This window comes from Simochromis diagramma, unplaced genomic scaffold (assembly GCF_900408965.1).
Source record: "Simochromis diagramma unplaced genomic scaffold, fSimDia1.1 OVJJ01000685.1, whole genome shotgun sequence".
NCBI lineage: Eukaryota > Metazoa > Chordata > Actinopteri > Cichliformes > Cichlidae > Simochromis > Simochromis diagramma.
Window position 1 is genome coordinate 17,294,103 of NW_024387477.1, and position 18,430 is coordinate 17,312,532.

Here is an 18,430-nt window from a genome sequence, read left to right on the forward strand (position 1 = left end):
TTACCTTGTTTTAAACATGAACAAGACAGAGACCATGATCATAGCTCCTCCTGATCTATATTCTAAAATCAGTCAGGTTCTTGCCCCTTTCTGTTCTTCTGCTAAGCCAAATATTCGAAATCTTGGAGTAATATTTGACTCTTCTCTGGGCTTTGACTCACACGTGAAATCTCTGTCTCGTTCCTGTTTCTTTCATTTAAGGAACATTTCTAAACTGCGACATATGGTCTCCTTAGCTGAACTGGAAAAAATTGTCCATGCATTTGTGTCATCGCGTTTAGATTATTGTAATTCCCTGTTTACCAGCTTGGATAAATCATCTCTTTCTTGCCTCCAAGCTATACAAAACGCAGCAGCCAGACTACTAACTCGCTCTAGCAAGCGAGCTAATATTTTATGTTCTTTACATTGGCTCCCAATAGATTTTAGAATTCGTTTTAAAATCATTGTTTTAAAATCATTGTTTTAACGTACAGAGCACTAAATGGCCCCAGATTATTCATCCAAGCTTCTCACTAAATACACTGCTGCTCGCCGTCTCCGCTCACAGACTCAGAGTTTGTTGGTTGCTCCCAGAACACGTCTGAAGACGAAAGGGGGCGGAGCCTTTCAGTCTGTGGCACCGAGGCTGTGGAACAGTCTGCCTCTACAACTACGTTTGGTTGACTCTGTGGAATCCTTTAAAAAACTGTTAAAAACTTTACTGTTTAAACAAGCTTTCTGTTGACCAATGCTTTTTACATTTTTATATTTTAATTTACATTTAAACTCTATATTGTGTATATTGTGCATTTTGCTATTTATCGTACTGTTTATTTTAATCTCTGTGTGCAGCGCTTTGTGACTACCTGTCTATGAAAAGCGCTTAATAAATAAACTTTACTTACTTACTTACTATGTTGTGCCATGCGCTTGTGAAGTGGCTGTTTGGTCTCTCCGATGTAGAGGTCTGGGCCTTCCTCGCTGCACTGTACACCACGTTGTTAAATTTGTGTTTTGGAGTTTTGTCTTTCGGGTGAACCAGTTTTTGTCTGAGCGTGTTGCTGGGTCTGAAATGCACCGGGATGTCGTGCTTGGAGAAAACTCTCCTGAGGATGACAATGTTGTTGCGTCTGTCCTTCTTATCCTCCCTCGCTGGTGTCTGATCTTCTTTTCTGTGCCTCTTTGCTGACTTTAAGAACGCCCATTTAGGATAGCCGCACGTTTTGAGTGCTTCCTTTACATGTGTGTGTTCCTTCTTTTTCCCTTCAGGCTTAGAGGGAACATGTTCTGCCCGGTGGTGTAGGGTCCTAATTACTCCAAGTTTGTGCTCCAGAGGGTGATGGGAGTCGAACAGGAGGTACTGGTCCGTGTGTGGACTTCCGGTAAACTTCGATGTTGAGGTTGCCGTTCTCTTCAATGTGCACGGTGCAGTCCAGGAAAGGCAAACAGTCGTCCTTTGTGTCTTCCCTGGTGAACTTGATGTTTTTATCCACAGCGTTAATGTGCGCAGTGAAGGATTCCACTTCTTGTGTCTTGATTTTGACCCAGGTGTCGTCCACATATCTGTACCAGTGGCTGGGTACTCTTCCTTTGAAAGAGCCAAGAGCCTTCCTTTCCACTTCCTCCATGCAAAGGTTGGCTACAATAGGTGACACGGGGGAGCCCATGGCACAGCCATGTTTTTGTCTGTAGAAGCCTTCGTTGTATTTGAAGTATGTGGTGGTGAGGCAGAGGTCTAACAGTGTGCAGGTCTGATCGGGTGTGAAGTTGGTCCTGTCTTCCAAGGAGCTGTCTTCTTGTAGTCGTTTCCTGACAGTCTCCACGGCCTCCGTGGTGGGTATGCAAGTGAAGAGAGAGACTATATCAAAGGACAGCATGGTTTCATCTGGATCCAGGGTAAGTATCATTAATGTAGCTTCTTTTTGATAAAGCGTATAGGCCTGGATCAGGTGACCCAGTCCCTGTTTTCTCTGTATTATTGAAGGGTCTTTATAATTTACATTACAAAGTGCCTAAAGGCAACTGTTGTTGTGATTTGGTACTATATAAATAAAGTTGAATGGAATCCCTCAAACTCCCCGGCCTCTGGAGGGGGACCAAGGTTTGAGGAACAAACCTGTACCACACACCCAAGTGGGTGGGAGTGGGAAGGAGATCATATTTATATATAAAACAAAGCATAAAATCTTTATTTTTTTAAAGCAAATCTGGAATTCTAACATCTAACCACAAACATTTGTATAAAAACTAATTGGTTGTTTAACCAGCTTAATATATCTCAAAGTGTACAATAAGGAAGCAAGCATTCAATCTATCATGACTTCCATTTGACATTTTTTCCATATCCTGAGCCACAAAAGACACAAAACAGATCATCAAATGTCTCATGCAGCCATGACTGTTCTGTTATGTAGATTTCACAAGACTAAGGAAGTTAGAGAAACTGTCAGAATACAATTGCTCATGCCACCTCCCCCAAAGCAGCAGCTGAGGAAAAAGGAGACCTTTCAGTATTGGAACTCAGCCTGACAGCCTCCCAGTGAGATTTGGCTCCAGTGCAGCACAGTCACCTCTATCTCCTCTCTTTTAGGGATAGTTATCTACTTGTCAAAGCGAGGACAGGGCAGAGGGAGAAGGAGAGAGAGAGAGAGCTTTCACACCCATCTCCACTTTCTGAGACTTCTCACTTGATTAATGAAACAATTGACTCAGTGATTAACGCCTGTGCACCGAGTTACTAAAAAAAGCCCAAAGGGACCTGAAATGGCAAGATATTGATTTCCTCTCTTCCCTAGGTCAATACCCATCTCACCTGCCATATCACTATGACAATTTGCATACTCACTGGGCTTACTTTACAAAATCAAAAAGTCTGAACAAGAAACTTGCCCTGTAATGTACAAATAACATTTCTCCTTGTGTCAGTGTTGGATATGTGTAGTTAAATGAAAATATGGACAGATAATGAATGAATTATGAGGTTGGTATATCAGCTTATATCAGCTCATTGTCCCATCATCCAATCCCTATTATTGTCCCATCTGTATCTATTATCACCCTTGATCGCAGTGACCTGATGACGGTACTTCTGCTGTCAAAAGTAGAAAGTTATCCTGCTCTTGTGATTATGTGAAAAAATTTGGCTCTAACAAGATCAGTGGATGTACAATTCAGTGCATTTCTCAACTACAGGGACATCCTCAGTGTGGCTGGACTGAAAGTGTTTGTAATTGATTTTTTGGAAAGCTTCTGGATGACACTGGTTTTTTTTGTTTTTTTTTGTATACTCTAGCGAGAGTGAATGTGACAAAGACTCGTGCTGATGTGGCATCCTGTAAGTAGCAAGTGACATATATATCCCGCTGTAACTGTCTGCAGGCACAAATGTGTGGCAGCAGAACCTACGGCCAATTACGTAGCTTACATGAAGAAATAATAAAAAATGTAAATAAATAAATAAAAGTTGAATACACATAGCAGCAATATTCTGCTCTTTACCACATAATAATGATTGCACAGAGCACCAAACATAAATATTTGTCAGATACACATCGGACTGCAGTAAGGCACAAGTAGTAGACGGAAAACCAGTTGTTGTTCTTTAACTGTCAACGAATTTAAACTCAAGACAACTGCCTTTTCCCCATCCTGATGGGTGCTTTTGAATCCACTTTCCCACCTTCTAATGGTGGCTGTTGAATTCTCAAAATTCAATTCGTTGGATTTGGGCAAAGGCATATGAAAAAAATCAGTTTTTTAGGGCAATCATTTGAAAAGATCACTGGTTAGGAAACGCAGTTTCCCTATAAACCACTTTACAACCAAACTGCTGGGATATTCTGCAAAATCCAAATAAAAAACAAGTGGGTTGTAAATATCCACTATAATCACTGACCGACGGAAAAGAGGAGAAACACATCTCGGCAAGTTCAGTGTATGCAAAATGAGAACAGCCAGCAAAGAATATTACAATGGTTAATACACATCTTGCTATTTTTCTGCTTGATATTTGGCATTTATTGTCTATTCAGTCTGTATGTAAAGAACTGAGCTTTTACAGAGTTTTCAACCACAGCAGACACAGTTTAACAAGGTGATCTGCTCCTTCAGCACTCCAGTGATTAAAAATAATGGAGAACAAGATGGCATAGATGAAGAGGGGAGTGCGTACTGTCATCATTTACATTTGCCCCTCCCTGAAGATATAATGTCCTTTAGGTAAAGCATCATTTTGTCACATGTAGAGATCAGAGGAGGGTCACAGGACCAGCACCTTACTTCCTGAACGCCCCCTCATTAGGGAGACAGCAGAAAGTGGAGATTCATTAATTGGAATTGTGGGCCTAAGGTGTTGTGAGTGCATGAAGGCTTTAAAAGGGAAAGTTATTGTGAAAGTCTGCTCTCCTTTTGTATTAGTCCACTGTAAGCTTCTCTTGTTAGGTATTATCCGATTTAAACGTGACAGAGTGGAGGTTTATTATAATTAAGTGCAAGTTGAAACTTCCATTTTATTGTTTTTTAAATTTGTAACTGGTCTTAATAATACCAGAGAGATCGTCACCAAGGCCTTTTTTCTCAGGTAAAGAAAAAAACAAGCAAACAAAGAAGGAAATAAAACATTTTAATTTATTTTTTTTAAATGTTAAGTCAGTGGTGGAAATTTATTTCATAGGAACAGTGAAATATAAAGAAGTGAATATATTAAAAAGTTTTTAGGTCCGTCCTTCCTTGCTGGATTTTATTTGGTCAAAATAAAATCACTGTCATGTGGAAGGTTTCAGAATTAATTCGCAACAACCTGCATGGCCTCCAGATACGTTTTGTTTAAGACTCAGGAAGCAGCAGCAGCTACAGCAATATCTCCAATGCAGCCGCTTCTAAACATTCAAAGACAATTTCATTTTATTAACTTTGGCATGTTTGTTTGAACCATTTTGACTGAATCAAATGAGAAACATCTGTAGAAGCTAGTACAAATACATTAAAAATAGACCCTTGAGTGGGGAAACAGCTAGGATATACAATAAGCAATTTTCTCTTATTTAAGTCTTTCATTAGGCTGCTAGTACGAATATAAAGCAATCATGTGAGGAAACGCTTGATTCAAAAAAACATTAATTTTCTCCCTTCTTTACCAACACATGGCTTCCACATGTCATGATAAAAGTAACATTATTTTTCAGTTTAATTTAGAGAAGGGATATATTAAAAACATACTGGAATATTTTCCAAATCAAATTAAATCACAGGTATAAACAGAGAATTTTAGTTAAAATTATTTAAGTGCCTTCAGCTGGATGGATGAGGCTTAGGAAAATGCAATAAGTACACTTTCTTTCTTTAAACCTATTTCTTGTATTTGACTGTTACAGTGAAGAAGCAGGGTATTGACACACAGCTAATTCTCTGGCCAAGCAGAGACAAATTAAGCACTTGCTGCTCAGGGCATTTGTGATCATGTGGCGTCATGGATTGTGACCAATCTGCTACCAGGTCACCACTAGATGGGAAGTTTAAAGTTAAAATAAGTCACATAGTTTGATCTGAAGTTGGAAACTGAAGGGGGGAAATCAGACCTCACTGCAGCAGAAGTGACAGCTGGACTTTCAGCTGACTCTGGCTCTTACAGAAGAGGACAGCCAGTTGTCCAGATGTACCCCAAACAGGGTCCCACACACCCCCTCTGCCCATGAGGCCTGTTATCCTCAGATGGTGCCATTCATGCTCATCCACACTCCACATCGCCACTGAGCAATGAGCCGTCACAAAGAATAAAACATTTGCAGACAGATCTCACTGCTCAATTCATCACACTGTGCAGATGCACATCATTGAACATGTGGCTCAATGACCAGCTGACACAGGTATCTATTTATCATGCATGCTCACACTGACTCCCGGACGAAGATGTTCACATGACGGCTTGACCAAATACACTTTACTTTCTATTGCCGGTACTCAGTCAAGTAAGAAAAGTGCTTTCTCAACAAATATTCAGGACAGCATCACTTGAGACGAAGCAGAAAACTAATGCCAGGTTCAGGCTGCATAATATCAGCACAAGAATAACTTGACCATGGGGACTGACAATAGATGCCAGCAACAAACTCTGACCATTTTATGATGGGAGGCGTTATCATAAGCTTGTATCATGCATGAATTTTGGAAGAATTTGCTTGTGACACTGTAGGAAGTTATCATTTCTCACATGTAGCACATGGAGTCTGCATCAGCCACGTTTTCACTACTGGATAATCCATTTGGTTTAGGTTAGTGGCTCCCTGAGTAAAATGTTAATGTCGTGCATGTAGTGAAAGTCAGCAAGCCATGATCAGTCGGGATACTGTTTTCACAAACATCTCTTTGCCAACCGACTTTGTAGATCTAGGAAAAAGGAACTTAAACTTAGACATCAAGGTAATCCATTATACATTGTCTTCTGCTTATCAAGTTCAGGATTGCAGGAGTCTAGAGTCTATCCCGGCTGTCACAGAGGGCAAGTAGCAGCATACATCCTGGAAGCATCGCCAGTCTGTCGCAGGGCTAACACAGGCAACCACACCCTCTACCATTCACATCTACCACCCATTTAGAATCAACAGTTCACCTAAACCATGGCTGTTTTTGGAGCACAAGTGGAAGTTGGTGTTTTTGGAGAGAACCCACACAACCACAGCAGCATTTAAACAGTGGAAGACATAAGAAAGCACAGCAATAATCTATAATAAATGATAATCCTTTCCTACATCAAGACATACTATTTCATTAGCAGCCAAAATGTACAAATATATGTTGTAATTTAAGAATCCTAAGACAAAAGGGTTTGCATTCACAATAAAAGATAAACACACGAATAGTGTTGCGCAATTTATGTGGCTATAATTCCAGTAGTTACAACACTAAATATTCACAAAAGCAGCTGTTAACTTGATGGTGCCTCATATTATGCTGTGTGCTTTTATTTAGAGTCAAAGAAGACCCCACTAAAGAGAAATACAGCAGATGGTAATAAAATAGCACTAAAATGGAAATAAATTTATTAGCTTTTCAGAAAGCCTTGAGGCATCAGTATGATCTATATGTGCTGTCATGATATCATCATAAACTGCAAGGTGTGCATTGATTTTTCTTTCCTTCTTTTTTTTTACCCCGTCGCTCTAAGTGCAACACGGACCCGTCAGCATGTGTTTTTTCTTGCAAAAAGAAAATATGCGTTTGAACAGTAAATATATTAGCAGTGTTTTGTATTGTAAGTATATTTCAGGTGAATATGAAGGAGGTAAACACTCAGAAATCAAAGCTCAATCATTGCTTGAAGCCACTTCTGGCACTGCTCATCAGTCTGAGTAACAACATTGTTGTTTTTCTCAAGTTTAGGATGGAAACAGAATCAAATGAGATGGATTTGTACCCCTCTCAAATTTATGCTTGCCTAATGCCGAGCAGCAGCTGGAGAAACACGTTTTTTCTCCTTTCAGCCCAGCGGCTTTCACTGGCATAAGCGTGAGTGCAAAAAAAGAAAAAATACACCACCTTTTCCTTCCCTTTCCGATGTATCATGAGTCTTCTCTGAGCATATTCTAAAAACTTTGCAGGACTGTGTAACAACATTATTACTGTGCCATTGCCTTTAACTATAGCTTGATTTTTTAACTTCTGCACGAACTCCCTTCCCCGTTCACACCATTTAATTTGCCTGCCTTACCCTGAATATGACTTACCCTGAATATGACATGCCATTACCGCATTAACAAATTCAGATGACGACATTGTTCATACAACTGGTGACAGCACAAGGGTAATTTTTCATTTAAACATATGTCACCCACTTGATTGCATAAGTAGGGGTCTCAGTGACGGAGAGATTCTCTGCTAGTGCTTGTGTTGTTTTTCTCCATATGACAGAGAAACGCGAAGGGATCTGTTTACTGCAGACAAGTCACTGTGATTGCAGAAGCCATTAAATGTTGCTACCCTGACAGCTGTTCAGGGTCATTCGTCAAATGATGGAGTGAGAGAAAGTTGGAAAGATGAGGCGAACAGGAGGGGATGCAAATCTGCTGAGGTAGGGAGCGTACAAGTTGATGAAACATTCCTTGGACGATTACCCCCAGGTTCAGCTGGTCCCCGTCGGCCAGTCAGACACTCTCATTTTTTCACTTTACTGCTCTGCGCTAAACTTCAAAGAGTGCGCTTAGTGATATTATGGCATTACAGAAAGTTTCAAATTTATATTATTTCCGTCTTCGAACCTCCTTCTTGCACCTTTTACTTACGGGGCAGAAAAGGAAAAATCCTAACCAAGTGTTTGCCAAAATCCCCAGTTTCTTCACACAGCCCAAAGACATGCATATTAAACTGATCTGTGATTCAATAATGCCCAGTGGTGTGAGTGTGGTGGGTTGGATGTCTCTATGTGCTAGCCTGGGACAGCTGGGATAGGGTCCAGGCCCGCTTTGAAATTGAACTGGAAAAGCAGTTCAGAAAATGAATGAATGGATGAAAAAAAGGGACAGAGAACGCCAATCCAGTTTCTTTACATGCTAATCATTTTATTAACGTAAGAACACAGGTCAAACTGAGCTTAAGGAGCCACAATATGTAAAAGAGCTAGTTTATTAATGCTAGGAAGCAAGTACAACCACAGCACTTTTCTAGAAATCCTAGTGGCCAAGAACACTTGGTCCGGCGCACAGGACCAGATAAGCAGCCTTGCTAATGATCAGATGACATCCAGAGGTATGGCAGACCTGAAGACATGGAAAAAGTTAAGACCAGGTGTCCATTGAAGTTACACTCCTGAAAATTGCATCCTTGTTAAATAAAAAAATAAATAAGATTAAGAACAATGCAGCAGCTGAGGTTAGTGAAGAAGGAGAGGGGGTCATACACTAATTGGAAGGTCAGGGGTTCAATCCCTGGTTTCCCTAATCTCTATGGGGATTGTGTCTGAATGGATGAATGAGGTTTATATTAAAAAAGCACTGTAAATGCTCAAATTGAGTAGAAAAGCGTTATTAATAGTAATAATGAATTACATTTACAATCTGCAGCAAAGCCTGTGGTTTGCATTGTTTATGGGTAGATTTAGCAATTTGGCTTAAGTAAAAAAAAAGAAGAAGTTTGAATTAAAATATAATTGTCTAAATAAATGCTTTGGGCTTTCTGTCACGGCAGCCTTGTTCTGCAATAAACCACAGCAAAGCTGATCTCAAAAAGAATATTTGAATTAGTAAACACGACCAGAAAGAAACAGAACGATGCTGTAGTTACTTCATGTTGGGCTGATAAAGATTTTTAGGACACCTTGATCAGACCTACCTGGACTACCCTGAAACGCAGCCTCACTACCCCCGATTCTAACTGTCACTCTACAAACACACAGCCAGACACACACCTATATGCACAAATATTCCCATGTCCACATGACAAAGACAGGGATTATCTCATGCTGTTTACTCTTTGGTCACCTCTCAAGGACACAGACCTTTATCAGGGCTGACCAGTGCTGTTTGTCCCACCTTCCTCTCCTCCAATATACCACTGAGTTATGGAGCGCCTGCTGATGCTCCTTAAAGGGCAGCGGGACGAGTGAGAGAAATGCAGCGTATGCTTAACACTAAGCCGATGGCTCCAGACACTCCCCATCCATCACTGTCTGCCCTGAGCAACCTCTTTTTGCCTGCCATTCCAACATTGAATTGCAGGCCCTCCAGGCCATAGTTACATTTAGCAAAATTATGCTAATCATTTCTCTCTCTTTGAGAGGACTTCTGGTAAATATTACATAAAATACACATATTTCATATTTGCAAACAGCAGGTTTTAGGTATGCATAACAAACCAAAATTTACAAATGAACAAAAACATCTCTTTTGCCTTAGGCATGAGCGCCTAATGCCTGAGGGTCTGGGGGAAATTATTAATTTATTATAGTTTAGAGTGATATTGACTTCTTTTGATGATGCAACAAAGCTTTGTTGTTACTTGCTGTGTGGGCCTTATTTAATAAACACCTTTCTTCTGTTTCATGGTTGTTTGTGGTGGAAATTGGCCTGCTAGTGTAGCCATGAAGCTATGCAATTATACAACATCCTTCAAGCTTCAAAGGTCTTTTTTGTTTGTTTGTTTGTTTGTTTTTTAAAGAAGAATGGTAGTGTATGAATCAAAACAAAGCTACTTATTAACCATTCAAGGTCACAGCGCACTTCCAGATAAGGCAAATTTATATTCACTTTGTGAACACAAGGAAGACTTAGCATATCCCAATCTCAATAATGTATGTATCCTGGTGATAGTGTAGGCTTACAAGATTATGATCAGGTTTAATTGGAAGCCTGTGTCATTCTCACTCTGACGGTTTGCCTTTCTTGGTCAAATATAATTTTCCCATCAACACTGCTGGACTTCCAGCAGAGATGGAATTTAAAAATGACTCATTTATTCACAGCTGCACTCTTCCCTGGGAGGCACTTAACCCGTTTAATCCCAGAGCACGATTCATGGGTGCTTGAAACATCTCAGTGTGTTCAGAAAGTTAATAACAAATCACCTGCTAAATGCCAATAAAGATTCAACGAGTTTTTGAGATGATGATACTAAACAATGACTTTAATAATTAGTATTTGAGATCATCCTAATAGTTGGAAGACACATGGTAAGAGGAGTCATATCTTCAGGTCACAGACTCCCAGCTGTATGGACTTGGACAATGTCACCACCCTTCTCCAAATCCCAGCCTGCACAGTAAGGCTCCTTAAAAAGCCGGAGGAGCTATTTGCATGGGCACGTATGAAAATCAAGCCCACCATCAATTCTTGCAGCCTTTCAATTCAGAGAGTGACCAGGAATGATAGCGTCGTCTTTACTCTTGGTGGTGAAACAATCTGATTCTTAGGGGGACCCGTGAGAGGCTTTGGTAGACTATGCACGACAAGCATGTGGTCTCAAGCATAACAACTCAACTTCTGCACAAGATTGACTGTTGTGTCCTGCCAGGACGGTCAATCAGTCTGGAAAGGGTGAGGCTCTTCTAGATCTAAGAGGCTTACAAGACCTGGCTATACAAGCTGCCAATCTCCAAGCACAAACATGATGCAAGTGGAGTGCAACTCAACCAGTAAATCAGGGCTCACACAATCTCAAACAAAGCCACTCGACGATGGGGTGGAGTGCCAAACGTATGATCCAAAGCCACCAAAACGGAGAAGAAAGACCCTGTCATCTCTGAAATAGCCAAAATGGATGCGAAAAATACACAATTTTGTCTGTGAGCCAACAACAGGAAGGTAAATGGTCCACCTGGCAGGCCATCATCAACAGTAGTGGAAGAGGTTCTCATCTTATGACACTCTTGGAACCTCCATGTCTGGTACGGTTCACATGAATCCCGCCAGCTGTGTCACTCTTCTAATCCCAACCTGAGACGTATTCTTACTGGCTGCACGACAGCAGTGTCACAAGGGGCTGGTTGCCATGGAGATTGCAGACATACAAAGGATAACCTTAAAGACAGCGATACTGATGGTGATAATGACAGCTAACAAATATATGAGACCACCACCCAATGAAAGGTTCATGCTACAGCTGACCTAAATTAACAGTGCTTGTAATTTTCTGTAAGGGTTGATCAACAAGTATGCCCAAGCTCTTTAATCAACATGATATGTTCAGGGTAACCCATATCTTAAGACTGAAAATAAGAGACGCAATAATAGAACTTAACTGTAGACAAATCTGTTACAGTTTTGACCAGATTATATTTACTGTTCATAGCAGCAAAGCTGTCTATGTGTTCTACCAGGTGATAATTAATGTGGAGAGCTTGTTGCTCATTCATCTGTGCAAGTAAATTCTGCATAAAAAAGACAGAAGAAAATAGGAGCTTGTTTGCCACAGTCTTGTGTCTTATTTGCTGTAGGTCCGTGTTAATTTGGATGTGACTGGGTTCACATTTAATCTGTTTTGTCACCGGTGTCACTTTCAGTTGTGTTTGTTGTTGAAACTTGGTTCACAGTCATGCTAGTGGGCTGAAAATAAAGAGGGAAAGTAATGTTAGTTCTTATGGTGTACTGCTGCATCTTTGTGCTGTGTTTTCAGTAATGTCATTTCTTATCCTATCTTGGGCTCTTTACTCACTTACTGGTAACCTACAGCAGCAGTGTTTTGGGGGGATTTTCTCTAATCGACACACAGCCAAAAGTATACTTACTGATCCAAACATACATGTACACCTGCACTAATATTTGGTTAAATGTCCCTTAACAAGTTAAAACTCAGCCACACCCTTTAGTAGCCGACAAGTGTCTGATAGTAAATGACCCCTCTCTCAGCACAATTAGTTGAGTTTGTTTCAATTTGTTCACTTCACTCTGGGCAGTGATGCTGGTAGTCCACTAGTTTCCATTTCATGGCAGACTAGTGGACTACCAGTCAGTGGTTCCTGTGCTGTTCTTGAAATTTTGGGCCTTCTTCTGGACACATCTAAATAACTTGTACTTACATTGTTTTAAAAGTGGCTCGAGGAGATCTTACCAACGTGTAAATCTACAGTTCTCCTTAGATTTTCACCAAGTTCCTTGGATTTTCCCATTTTTCTGAGTATTGGTTACTCCAAAAGTGCTATCAAACAAATCATTTTATTCTGGCAAAGAGAAACTACCCGTTAATGATCATGATCACTAACGAGAAGTTAATAGTTCTTAGATCTGTCAAGTTAAAAGACATTCTGGAAGTTGTAGAACTACTTATTAAAAAATTTAAATCAGTTAGTAGATGAGTTTAAGGGATTGTATATATATATATAAAAACCTGTATTTATACTTTTGACAGAGAGTGGATTAGCGAAAATGCTAAATAAATTTTAAACTTTGAGTCTGTGAAGGTTCTCAGTCATCCAGGTCATCGTAGTCAAAGGAGCTAAACTTTAAGCTTGCACCTGATTCTTGTTTTTTAAACTCATTAAAGAACCATGGTGTACAGTCATTTCACTTTGGAAAAAGAACACTTCAGACAAGTCAATAAAAGCCCCAAATTACCATTACCTTCATGCCAATAATAAGTGTATGTAAAGTTCTGACCACAACTATATATTAAATAAATAACATTTTAGCTGTTAAGGTCACTGTTATTGCCATAATGTTTGAAAGTCCTATCCCAAATTACATTTTACTGTATAAAAACATGACATTAAAAGATAAACAAAAAATTTGCATCAGGAAGCGAGCCTCATCAAACATCCCTGAGGATGTGCAACATGTCACATAACTACATTTACGTCTACCAATGGGTCTCTACGGGTCTTATGGAAGGCAAGAGCTTTATTGCATATCCCTCTTCAGGATGTTTCCTTTATAACTGGAGTAGAACACGAATGAACAAAACTGAATTATTAGAAGATTACATCTCGCCCCTGCTCCTTTCAGTTCCCCCATGTGGCTCTTGATGACATTGGGAACTGCATGATGCTCATATTCCCCTCCATATAAACCCAAATACAAGGTTTTCATTTGAGCTTAACAAACCAAACTTAATCAACAACGCAGTCTTAGCGAGCTCTTGTCAAAGCAATTATAGGTATGCATCTTACTTTTAGTTTTAGTTCAATATGAATGAAACACATTATTTAAATAATTGGAGATATTTGTATTTGCTATGAAATATAGACCTGCCACAAAAAGCCAAGGACATTGCTGGACAGTGTGGGATACGTCATAAGTTTCCAGGACATTAAATGTGTGTCTGTGTGCGCGTGCGTGTGTGGAGGCTTCAAAAGCCCGTGGTTGCTATAGAGACCAGCAGAGAGAATTATGAGTGGAAAAGGCACAAAGGGAAACATCATCAGTGTTTGTGTGGTTATTGTTTTAATATATTCCCTGACATCTTCAGTCGTCTTCCTGCTACAGCACAGTTGCAGTCAGGTGTCTCTGCAACACCTTCCAGATTAATTTCACTGATCTTTTGTTTTATAGCTTTACACATAGCTTAGTGTTTGGTTGGCGTGCAACCCCTCCATGTGCTCCAGGTTGTGTTCCCATTAACCATATTTATTGGTGTAATTCCTCACTTGTAAGACAGGAGGTGCAATATTTGCGTCCCCCAGTGTCATTTGCTATCATTCCATTATTGTCTACTGGTTTTATTGCATTGTAGTAGCAGCAAGAAAACATTAAACCCATTATGTGACCTTCCCCGGCTCCACAACCCCACTCTGTTCCTCAGTAACTTTAAGGTCCTGAGGAAAGCGTGATTTAAGATGAAATATTCTGAGCTTCAGACAGAGTTTGTGGCAGCAGCTTACATTTGTAAAGCCGGAGGGATGCAAAATGAGGTCTAAATTTTTTTTTGCCCTCAAAGTGACAAAAAGAGACAAAGAATAAGCTGTGCTTGTCTTTCTAGGAGCGGTAGCACCATCTAAACAAATCAGACCAGCAAACACTAACACGCCAATTTTATTAATCATTAAAAGAAAACAGCAGGAGTGTCAAAAGACAGCTTCTAAGTAGTTTTCCACAGAGTGGTTTCTCATTTCACAAAAAGGCCTCTTTCTACTATCACTTCAAGCACCAATGTCAGTGCTACCTTATTTTTCTACTTTAATGATTTATTTCACAGGCTCCCACTCTCTCTCTCTCTTTCTTTTCTACATCTATGCGGCCATCACGAAGGAAAAGAAAAGTGGTCAGTGGGCCTAATTGAGGCATTAGATACACTTTCCTGATTTTGTGGAAAAGCCCCATTTATTTCTTCTTATTGAATTTTTGTTTGTGTTGTTTCTGTGTTATTCAATTTTACGCAGCAGTTTGTATTCATTACGGGGCAACAGAGAGTCAGTGAGCATCCAAAGACAATGCCATGTTAAACTTAAGTGTCTCCATTTGTGCATTGATCTGAAAGTATACGTGCATTACCATCTAAAGGCTCCTGACTCTTCCTCCATCACATAAGGAATCGAGACCTCCTAAAAATATTTGTAGGGTTAATTTTGAAATTTAAATTGGCTGCTGTCTCACAGAGCATCTGAATATTTGTCAATTATACGATAAATCCTGAATATACTATAATTCGCTAATGCTCTTTCAAACACCTGTGTTTCCCTTCGAGAATTTTTTTCCAACTTCACCTTCTGTGTCACGACATCCATTTACGTTCTGCTGACTGTAAAAATAAGATTTGCAGTAATTTTCTTTCCAACATCTGTAAAAAGCAGCTTCTTTCACAACTAGAGATTAGTGAGGAACACCGCAAATTTCACAGCAAGAGAGAGCCAGGATGCCAACTAAGGGGGGACATCAACCTCATACTCCAAGATTGAGTACCATGCCCCAAAAACAACTGGTAGGTTCAATGCCAAAGCAGCTGGCCTGAAAGAGATGATCATAGCTAAGCTGGAAACCTGGACCATCCGTGGCTGAGTCTACTAGATGTAAATGCAGCATTATCGATAATCCATACTTTGACTATCACTGAAACTGATCAGCTAATCTATACCAAGGTGATCCTCGAGATGCTTGGCAATAGAATGAACGACAAAGAGGCGTGCCAAGGCAAGGCCAAGACAACATGGAGGAAAGTTAGCAAACTATCAGAGCTGCTGAAAGGTGTGATGAAGAATGGGATGCCTAAGAAATACAACAAGCTGCCCATCTCTGAGACCAAGCAAAGACTCACAGCCTTGGCTAACTGCATGAAGACACGAAAACAATAGAAGCCAGGAGCATAAATCGGATGTTCTCCACTGAACTATCCAAGGTGTACTCAAACAATATAACGAGGCTGGAGACTGAGAGCCAAATCCAGCACTAGGGAGAGTGAGAACCACCATCCAGGATGAAACAACAAAGATCGTTGAAATGAAATTCATTGTGGTGGTTTTAGTGGCAATTTTTGTTTCTGAGTATCTTACGATACCCTTCATCTCGTCAGACTATATAGACCTTTTAAAGTGTACTTCTTTATATTCCTGCCACATAGATAAAGGAAAACAGGAAATGCCACACTTTCCTGGTAAGAAAGAGGATACTGTCAGTTAGCTCCCTGGCCTTATTAGTGTATCTCAGCAGGGCGTCCAGAACCAATCTACAGTTACTGGTTGTGTCAGGATTCATGCGATATTGGGCTTTTGTGTCTTCTGCTTCCCCAGAGAGTTACCCATGTGTCTGAGAGACAGTGAATGTCGGCTTCTCCGAAAAGAATGTCCCGCAGGTGTCTCAGCAGGACACTGTTTAAAGAAGGCCTCCAAGAGAGTCGAGCACTAACTCCCAAAACCCTGCCTGCAAGTGAGATTGAGGTAGAGCGTCATGCAATTCTATGGCCTGAAAGGAAGGGGTTTCTGAGCCATAAAATGAAAATAATATAAGAGCCCATAAAAGTAAAAAGAAGTGAAAATTTTAAAGTAGTTGGGTATTTTTATACCAAATGAGTCTTCACTCACCTTACACGCATTTGAAGTAGCAGAAAGACTAAAGATGCAATTTCTTGCAAGCTAGAAAGTGGTAAGTGTTTTGCAAATTTGGAAAAGGCTGGAGTGAGACAAGTCCCTGAGGGTCTGTCATTTATGCAATATAAAAAAAACACGACAGGTACTTTTGAGGCTTGAAAACCACTGTTCTGGGGTTTCAAAGGAGAACAGCAATGGTTGTGACGAGCATGGTCCAAGCATACAGTCTGACAAGAGGCTGTGACTATCATTTACAAAGGCAAGAGGACAAGTTTGGGTACTTTTAAATTTTAATAAACCATAAAAAAAATATGAAAAACAGGATTGAAGCGCAAATGCTGGTACAATAAAGACACTTGCTGCAGGGCACAAAAGCTGAGGGTTGACCCAAATGTTCATGTACAGACTTGGTGATTAGAGGAATTCATACATAAGAGTGAGGATCTTAATTTGTCTGCAGAAACCAAACCAAGGGGATTTTTTTTCATACCAATATAGCACATCTTAGACACCAGGGTGAATAATGAATTGAGAGTGCAACTGAAGTATTTCAAAAAGAGAATTCAAAATGTGAAAGTGAGATAATTTTGAGATCTACAATCAGTTCTCATTAGCAGGCATCGCTCTGCATAGATCACCTCCAGATTCATTTTCAAAATAAGACGTTGTGCCATAAACCTAATTAGCCATGATGGATGCTAGACAAGTTTTTGACAAGAACTAATAACTTTGTTGATCATTCCCTAAGAGTTTACTGCTTCCTCTTCTTCCACCTCCTCCTCCCACACTGTAACCCTGCCCTTCATCATGTCTGGGGATGCTTTGACAAAATAAACCCACAACATGCTGATGAATTATTCAAATTTGACTCAGTGATGTATGAAGAGTTGCGAGAGAGATGCGGTTATCACTACCGGCAAACCCCCTTCCTCCAGCTGACTGAACCTCCAGTCAAACCAATTACCATCCACACCCCTCCAGCTTTTAAGCACCGTTTGAGAAGGAGAAGAAATAGGAGCAGCTGACTACATTATTCTCAAGTTGCTGCAGTCAAAACTGCTGCAGTGCAAAGATGGAGGTGATGGAATTTATCAATTCATAGTGCAGGAGAAAGTGAATTACTGTTGTTTGTCACTGGCAATCTATTCTGCTGAGAGGAGCAGGGCTACGAATGTGATGCTTTATAAAAAAAAACTTGCAATATCTTGTCATAACAGACAATTTTGATCCCTATCGACCTTTTATTTCAAGACACCGTGTTTTGTCTCCCCCAATGTGTATGTGCAGCGCTCTAAGTATTACAGCATCTGCCACTTTTAGTTTAAAGCTCTTTGGCTCAATCTAAAAGGAGATTTTACACCATTTGTCCCTGATTTTCTCAGGGTTTGGGGCTTTTAGTTGTCATTTCCTGTCTCGTTTTTAATCACTAACCTTATTTTACATTTCATCAGCATTCTGCCTCACCTGTGTCGAATCAACTAATTACTCATCTGGGTATACTCCACTTTCTTTGTTCTCTGCTTGTCAAGTATTCCACTTAGCCTAGGTTGTTTCCTAGTTTAGCGTTTTATTTCCTCATGTTTGTGTCTTATTTTTTGCTGTCTGCCCCTCGCATGCATTGTGCGGTCTGTTGGCTGACCTTGTGTATACGACTGGACCTGGCATAAAATCCCCAACTAGCAACGAGGGTGAAGAGGTGTGAGTAAACAAGGAAGCAAAATAATAGCATTACAGGCAGCAGTTGGTCAGCAGTACTTAGAGAATCTACATTAGTCTGACCTACTGCACCAGTTTATCCTCTCTTGAGAACATGTCATGTTTCCCTCCCGCTGCCCACTGCCAGATCAAAAATATGACCGTCGACCCAAATTGTTCAGCCTTCCCTCTCTTCTTCCTCCCAAATTTGTCCCCGATTTTAAATGCATGTTTCTCTCTGCTTCACTCTCTACTGTGAGCCCTTGGCTGCTGGTCTGAAGCTATCTTAAATATTCACAACCAGCGAGAGGGAGT

The 18,430-nt window shown here is 40.3% G+C and overlaps 1 long non-coding RNA gene across 1 annotated transcript; it reads right to left on the reverse strand.

The window, feature by feature from the left end:
- Positions 1-468: 468 nt before the first annotated feature.
- On the reverse strand, positions 469-12,496 carry LOC120723619. The gene is made up of 3 exons (XR_005693794.1): positions 12,485-12,496; positions 11,039-11,042; positions 469-668 (listed from the first exon to the last, which is right to left on the reverse strand). It is a non-coding gene; the product is annotated as an uncharacterized LOC120723619 (long non-coding RNA).
- Between the last annotated feature and the right edge of the window lie 5,934 nt (positions 12,497-18,430).